At 52.1% G+C, this 7,728-nt stretch overlaps 1 long non-coding RNA gene across 1 annotated transcript; it reads right to left on the reverse strand.

Moving 5' to 3' along the window:
- Positions 1-406: 406 nt before the first annotated feature.
- On the reverse strand, positions 407-4,603 carry LOC132657326 (uncharacterized). Its single transcript, XR_009595315.1, has 3 exons — positions 4,200-4,603; positions 3,342-3,558; positions 407-3,183 (listed from the first exon to the last, which is right to left on the reverse strand). It is a non-coding gene; the product is annotated as an uncharacterized LOC132657326 (long non-coding RNA).
- Positions 4,604-7,728: the final 3,125 nt, after the last annotated feature.

Consider the following 7,728-nt stretch of genomic DNA (forward strand, 5'->3'; position numbering starts at 1 on the left):
GCTTCCTGCAGCCATGTATGCCTGTTCTCCCCCACACACACGGAAACAGTGCTGTACCCGTCTTCATTCACACCCACGGACATGGAGACGGCCTAAGACACTCCACATGGGCATACACACACACAGAGCTGAGCATGCAAAGTACTAGGCAGACTGTACAACACTCAGAGCAAGCACAGCTCTGGGCCAAACACCCACAGGAAGAGAGGAACAGGAGAGGCAGATATGCCCGGCGGGTCCCAGCGTCTGGGTTCTCCCCCCAACCACCCCATCCTGGCTCCCCGGAACTAGGCCCCCATCCCATTCAGCAGTCTTTCAAAAGTCAGTCTCTCCTCTGCCCAGAGCTCACACTGCTCGCTCTCTCCCTCCCCCGGTGCTGGAGTCAGACTCATTTCATTCACCAGCATTTTTAACAATTAATTTATTTATTTTGGCTGCGTTGGATCTTGGCTGCTGCAGTGAGCAGGGACTCCTCTCTAATTGCAGTGCATGGGTTTCTCACTGAGGCGGCTTCTCTTGCTGCGGAGCACGGGTTCTAGAGTGAGGGCTCAGTAGCTGTGGTGCAAGGGGCACATTTTTAAAAAGTTAAATGTGCCTTAATTTTTTAAACACCATTCTTGTTGAGAAGGGGGACAAAAAGAAGCAAATGTAGAAAAATATGGGAAAGCCTATTGAAAATGTGTTCATTTCCCCAGTACCCCTCGACTCCCCCTTGCTCTGTGGTATGTGGAACCTTCCCCAGGCCAGGGATCAAACCCGTGTCCCCTGCACTGGCAGGTGGATTTGCAACCACTGGACCACCAGGAAAGCTCTCACCAGCGTTTATGTAGCGCTACTCTGCCCCAGGCTCTGTGCTAGGCTCTGGTGGTAAGATCCCTGCCCTCCAAAAGTTAGCAGAGAAGAGACAGAAATGAGCCCTCAGTTACAGCTTGCTGCACAGAGAGCCTAACCCAGCGCTGCGGAGGCACGGAGGAGGAACGTCCCCTCCAGAGTGGAAGAGGACAAGGAAGACGTTCTAGAAAAAGCCACATCCCAGCTGAGGACTAATGACCAGCGGAAGCTTGTCAGTTGGAGAAGTGGAGCAGAAGAGAGGAATTCCCACCCACTCCAACCCGCACCCTCAAAGCATGACCCATCGTTAGCAGTGGGCACCTGCTGGAGGGAACAAAATAAGCCATTAAGCAAGTGCCGCGCCCCCACGAGGCACCCACCTTGAGGACGTGATGCCGGCAGTGAGAACCAGTGAACCTCCTCACCTGGACCCCACTGGGACACCCAGTTTCATTTCCCAGTGTTTCCCAAGGGACTTTTGCACTGATGCAGGGAGAGAACTGATAATTGGACCAAGTCTTCCTAGCAGGTGCCACAATCAGCTCATATACAGGGTGAGGATGGGGGTGCTCATGAGGGGGGTAGTCGGCCGTACCCACTGAACCTCGGGACGGGGCCCTGAGCCCTCTCACTTAGCCCTGTTCACTTTGAAACCCTGCTCCGTGTAGCTCTCTGAGTTCCAGGGAGCCCTTCCTAGGACCAGCGGTGGAGAGGGAGTTGAAATCAGGACTCTGGAACCCGCCCCCCACCCCCAGGCTCAATGCAACCATTTATCTGCTTGCCCTATTGGACTTCCAAACAGGACCTAATTGAACAAAGGACTCCATGTGTGAAAACCATTAATCCATAGGACGAAGTCCAAAGTCAGCTGGGCATTCAGTACCCTCCCCAGCCTCGCTCCCGTGACGCAGACTGACGGTCTCTGCCCGGCCCCGGGCACCACCCAACTCCCCTCATCCCTCCAGCCTCTCCTTGCCCATCAGCCCCACCCACCCCAGACCCCCACCCCTTCCAGTCAAACTCTAACTCATCATTTTCATTTTTATTTTAAATATTCCTGAGTGCCTGCAACACAGCAATAGTCACATGGGCATGTTTCATTTCCTTTATAAAATTCTGGGAAGTGTAGCCTCATTTCACTAGTGAGGAAACGGAGTCTCAGAGACCTTAAATGATCTGTTCAAGGTTATGGTCACCTTGGGAAAGGCAAGGGAGAGGTCACTCTAGGGCAACGTGAGCCTCTAAGCACAGGATCCGGGCTCCTTTCTTCCCTCTCACCCCAGAGTGGCAGCGGAACAAAGCAAGAAGGAATGGGTTTGGAGGCGGGGGTGGGGTGGCCAGTGACTAGAAGGACGAAGAAGAAGTACTGGGGAAGCGTATGGACTGAAACCACCCACCTGGCCAGGCATCACAGGAACCATTTGTGTGAGTTATTTTACGACAGGCAGTCCTGGTAAGGAACGTGGAACTAACAAGCCACCACCAACCGGAAGAGTTTGAGAAAGGTCAAAAGGAGACACCACATTTCCTTCCACCTCCCAGAATCCTCCTCGCTGGTGCCCATCTTGGCTGAGCGATGCATGCACCACCAGGGAGGACCCTGAGTCAGAATGATTGGCCAGAGACAGCCCAGAAACTAATCCCATCCCCATAAAACCCAAGGCTGCAGGCACACGGCTGAGCTGTTCTCCTGGGTTCTCTTAACCTACCGTCCTCCGCCCAGGTGCTGCTGCTGCTGCTAAGTCACTTCAGTCGTGTCCGACTCTTCGCGACCCCATGGACTGAAGCCCACCAGGCTTCTCCGTCCATGGGATTCTCCAGGCAAGAGTACTGGAGTCGGGTGCCATCGCCTTCTCCGCCGCCCAGGTGCACCTTCCCAATAAAGTCTCTTGCTTTGCCAGCACGTGTGTTTCCTCAGACAATTTATTTCTGAGTGTTAGACAAGAGTCCACTCTCAGGCCCTGGAAGGGGCCCCCTTTCCTGCAACAGAGGAGCCAGGCATCCTCAGAAGTAGAGTCTTGGCTGAGGACTGGGGACCTCTGGGGCAGCTGTTGCTGGGGGGCGGGGGGTGCTTGTAGGTCACATTTTCATAAATGGAGGCTGTTTGCATCTTCAGGCTTGCCTTGTCTCCTGACTTGATGGGGTGGCTTTTGGAGGCCAGGCATCTTTGCTTTCAATTCAGTTCAGTTTAGTCGCTCAGTCGTGTTCGACTCTTTGCGACCCCACGAATCGCAGCACGCCAGGCCTCCCTGTGCTTTAGGGAGGCAGGAAAGGAGAGAAGGAGAAAAGAGAGCAGAAGCCCGGGGTTCTCAGTCATGGTTCTGAACTTCTTGAAGTCTGTTTGCCCATTTCCTAAATGGAGATAATAATAGCATCTGTCCAAGATTGTGGAGAAAATTAAATGTGACTGTGCCAGGAGCCTGCACATAGCAGACACCACCCTCCTTCCCGCCCTGCCCAACACACACACACACACACACACACACAAATGCCAGCAGCTTCCTCCTGACCTGAAGGCATGGGTTAAGCTGCATGCTTCTTGATGGACAGAAGGGACTGGAGTGGGGTATCCTGCCCTGGGGTTGCTGGAACTGCCGAGGGGCTCTGTGCTGGGCCTGGCTTGCAGGCAACATGGTTGAGTGCGGGCAGGGAAGTGCTCCCTTTTTCATCTTCCCTTCCTGCTGGCGGTCCTTTCTTGCTTCATGAAAGGCCCAGGCACCTCAGAGTCTGTGTAGATAAAGACCAGGAACACTGAGGCAAGGGCTTCCTTGGTGGCTCCACAGTGAAGAACCTGCCTGCCAATACAGGAGACACAGGCTCGACCCCTAGTCTGGGGATATCCCACATGCCTTGGGGCAACTCAGCCCATGTGCCACAGCTACTGAGCCTGTGCCCTAGAGGCTGGGACCCGCAACTGCTGAAGCCTGTGCACCCTAGAGCCTGTGCTCCACACGAGAGAAGCCACCGCAATGAGGAACCCACCCACTGCGACTAGAGAGCCGGCCCTGCTCACAAAAACTAGAGAAAGTCCACGTGCAGGAGTGAAGAGCCAGCAGAGCCAAAATAAATTAACTAATTTTTTTTTTAAGAAGAACACTGAGGCAGGGACTTCGCTGGTGGTCCAGTGGTTAGGAATCCAACTTCCAAGGCAGGCGATATGGGTTCAATCCCTGGTCAGGGAACAAAGATCCCACAAACCTCGACTGCTGAGCCCAGTGCCTTGGAAGCCCACACACCACAGCTGGAGAGCAGACATCCCGTGACTAAGAACAAACGCAGCCACATAAATAAATATAAAAAAAGAAAGAAAGAACGTTGAGGCAGCCCTTTTCCAATGGAGCTCTGCTGGTGAAGCAGCCTTTACCCACCTTGCCTCCCCGAAGCCTCTGCTCCCCGCACTGATCACCGGGAGTGGGAGCAAGGCTCTTCATCACCAACACAGACAACAGCCTGATACAAATTGGCAGGCAAAGGAGGAAGCAGTCAATAGGGATTAGAAGGAAGGGCCTCCCCTGGCCTGGGGCCTCAGGCTCCCATTGATCAGCTTCTCAACCAAAGAAACCAGCTCGGCCAATGGCTACCGGGCGCCAGGAAGGGACCCAGTTCTGTCTCCTGCCTCACCTGGCCACAGATCCCTGAAGAGCTGAGGGCTCCCAAGTGGGCTGGGTCAAGAGGGGTCAGGAGAGCAAGAAGAGGTGAGGGAGCCCAGCTGGCATCACACTGCCCACCCCCACCCCCCAGCCAAGGGAGTTTTCTTGGTGTTGAGAAAATGGTCAGCAGTTTGTCACAGTCCACTGACTCCAAACAGCCCTCTGGAAATGCTGTTGAATTTAAATCCAAGCACACAGATACCCACAAACATGCCCGTCACTCCTCCCACTCCTTTCTTAAACACAAACATAGTTATCTCGTGGCTGCACACACAGTGTGTGAACCCACTCAGTCTGGAAGCATTTATTGAGGAGAGCCACCACATGAGCCAGACACTGCAACTACAAACAGCTTCATGCTGTAAAGGAACATCTATTCTAAGAGGAGAGACAAACACGGAAAGAGGTCACAAAGGGCAGCAGAACAGGTGCAATTACAAGAGTACAAGCCATCTTCAAAGGAAAGAGGGATTCACTCTAGGGTCATGGAGAGCACTTCCTAGAGGAGGTGATGTCTCAGCAGGGTTTCTAAGGATGAACAGGAGTTTGCCAAGTAGATAGAGTGATCAAAGTTTTCGTCTCATTGCCTGCCTGCTGCCAACATCTCTGACCATACAGAGATGTGTGTCTACCTTTTTGCTAACTCTACACTTTCTTCTATGAGTTTCTTTAACCCCTAACACTCTATGCTGAGCCAGTTGCCTGAGATGTTCTTGTCCTCATTCCATTGACTACTTCCTGTTCAGCCTTCAAGACTTTTCTTAAAGAACTATGGATTCCTCAGAGAGAGCTACAGTCTCTTTCTACATGCTGCCATGGAATCTTTTGTCCCCTTCTCCTAACTCAACACACTTGTGTTTACTTGTTTGCTCCATGAAAGCAATGACTATGTGGTACCCATTGCATCTAGGATAGTGCCTGACACATGTCAGGAGCTCAGTGCATGTGTGGGTGGATGAGCAGCTGAGTGGATGGATGGACAGATGGGTGGATGCATGGATGGGTGAATGGATGGATGGATGGATGAGTGAGTGGATGTATGGATGGATGAATGAGTGGATGGATGAGTTAATGCATGGATGGATGGGTGAGTGGATGAATGGATAAGATGAGTGGATGGATGGATGGATGGATGGATGGGTGGGTGAGTGAATGGATGAATGGGTGAATGGATAGATAGATGAGTGAGCGGATGGATGAGTGAATGCCTGGATGGATGGGTGAGTGGATGAATGGATAAGATGAGTGGATGGATAGACGGATGGGTGGGTGGGTGAATGGATGGATGGGTGAATGGATAGATGGATGAGTGAGTGGATGGATGGATGGGTGAGCAGATGGATGGATAAGATGAGTGGATGGATGGATGGTTGGGTGGGTGGATGGATGAGTGGGTGGATGGATGGATGAATGGATGGATGAGTGGATGGATGGATAGATGGATGGGTGAGTGGATGGATGGATGGATGGATGGGTGAGTGGATGGATGGATGGATGGATGGATGGATGGATGGATGGATGGGTGGGTGGGTGGATGGATGGATGGGTGAGTGAGTGGATGGATGGATGATGGGTGGGTGGGTGAGTGGATGAATAGATGGATGGATGGGTGGGTGTATGGATGGGTGTGTGGATGGATGGATGGATGGATGGATGGGTGAGTGGATATGTAGATGGATGGATGAGTGGATAGACAGACAGATGAATGGATGGATAAATAGTTTGTTCAAGGAATTACAACTACATGAGAATTTAGAACTTCAGAGGTGTGTAGAGTACAAGGGGATGATGGGAGAATTGTGGCAGATGACAGTGAAGAAGCTGGCAGGGGTGGGAGTGTGGCAGGCCTTGTGACCCATTTTGAGCACTCATGGCCTAAGGAATGAATTCTAGAACATGAACAGTACAAGATCTGTTTGGGAAGATGTGGTCCTAACCTTCATTTTACAAGTGAGGAAGCTGAGGTCCACAGAAGAAGTGGGAACTTGCTCCCAATCATCGGGAGGGTGAATCAATGGCTCCATAGGGATTATACTCCTGAGCTTGATCTCCTGGTCCAGGGCACACTCAGCCCCCTACATCCCTGGAGGGATTAAGAGGTGATGAGGTCACCCTCACTGCTAAAGGACATTACTGAGTACACACACATGAACACACAGCACCTGTACCCACCAGAGCAGGTGATTAACACCCAATCCAATCAAGCTGAACCCAAAAGGACAGATTCTTGGCCTGTATAAGTGGGAAGGGCAGGCAGTGCTGCCTTTGGGTGCAGCTAGATTTAGGCACTTAAGCAATATCATCAGATCTCTCACCTCTGCTTCTCTCTACATGCCACCCACATTCTCTTGCCTCCTCCTGATGGCTTCCTCATGTTGGGTCAGGGACTGTGGGAAGGGATGGGTCATGTCTCATTAAGCTGGTATGGGAGAGGAAGGAATCTTGTCTCTCTGAGAATCTGTATTGAAAATGCCAGCGAAGTTTTCTGATGGTTCCAGTGCAGTCCAATCCCATGGTTGGAAGGATGGGGCACTATGATGGAGCAGGTCTGGATCTCATGTCTGTACTGGAGGCCAGGAGAGGGCATGGTCCAGGGACTGGCTGCTCATCAAGTGACATGGACAGGGGAGGGCGATACTCTAGAGGGAAGGGAGGCCGTTACCAGCAGAACAAGGAAGGGGTGCTGAGCAAGCTTGGCAGATGGCCACAGCAGTGCCCTCAGAGTTCTGGATAATCAGGGCTTATTAGAAAGAGTACTGAGAAATAATAATAATGGCAACAATAATGATAGCTCTTAAAGGATGTCATGCAAGTTACTCCGCACACTGTCTCACTTAATCTCATTTAAGCCTGGAGTGAGAAGACCCAGGTTTGAGTGATAGTTCCACCATTTACCAGCCCCAGGCCTTGTCACTGAGCCCTTATGAACCTGGCACCCCATGGGGAAATGGGAAGAGTAGAGCCCATCTTCCTGGAGCCCTTGGGGGTTCTCTGTAAACCTCAAACATTGCGTACACCAGGCAGGAAATGCTCACAGATTCCAGGTGGAGACGAGGAACAGGAGGTGATTTTAGTGACCCAGAGGCGTTCAGGCCAGAGGAGTAGCAGGCTGGCTTCCAGGCTGATGTGGCAGGAAGACCAGGCCCTCCCAGGGCACAGGAAGCCCTATTCTGACCCTCTGGTCTGGCCAGTCTTCACTTGGGCGATGGGGGTGAAAAGAGGAGTTAATGGATTATAGGGCTGGGCA

This window comes from Ovis aries, chromosome 11 (genome assembly GCF_016772045.2).
Source record: "Ovis aries strain OAR_USU_Benz2616 breed Rambouillet chromosome 11, ARS-UI_Ramb_v3.0, whole genome shotgun sequence".
Taxonomy (NCBI): Eukaryota; Metazoa; Chordata; class Mammalia; order Artiodactyla; family Bovidae; genus Ovis; species Ovis aries.